Genomic DNA, 531 nt, shown 5'->3' with positions numbered 1-531 from the left:
CCAGAGACCCGGGTTCAATTCCCGCCTCAGGCGACTGACTGTGTGGAGTTTGCACGATCTCCCCGTGTCTGCGTGGGTTTCCTCCGGGTGCTCCGGTTTCCTCCCACAGTCCAAAGATGTGCAGGGCCAGGTGAATTGGCCATGCTAAATTGCCCGTAGTGTTAGGTAAGGGGTAAATGGGGGGGTATGGGTGGGTTCGCTTCGGCGGGTCGGTGTGGACTTGGGCCGAAGGGCCTGTTTCCACACTGTAATGTAATCTAATCTAATCTGAAAATCATGAGGGGCATAGATAGGGTAAATAGACAAAGTCTTTTTCCTGGGGTGGGTGAGTCCAGAAATGGAGGGCGTAGGTTTAGATTGAGAGGGGAAAGATATAAAAGAGACCTAAGAAACAACTTTTTCACGCAGAGGATGCTGTGTGCATAGAATGGGCTGCCAGAGGAAGTGGTGGAGGCTAGTACGATTGCAACATTTAAAAGGCATCTGGATGGGTATATGAATAGGAAGGGTTTGGAGGGATATGGTCCGGGT

This window comes from Chiloscyllium plagiosum, chromosome 1, assembly GCF_004010195.1.
Source record: "Chiloscyllium plagiosum isolate BGI_BamShark_2017 chromosome 1, ASM401019v2, whole genome shotgun sequence".
Lineage (NCBI taxonomy): Eukaryota > Metazoa > Chordata > Chondrichthyes > Orectolobiformes > Hemiscylliidae > Chiloscyllium > Chiloscyllium plagiosum.
The sequence above is the reverse complement of the archived record's forward strand: the minus strand, read 5'-3'. Positions refer to the sequence as shown.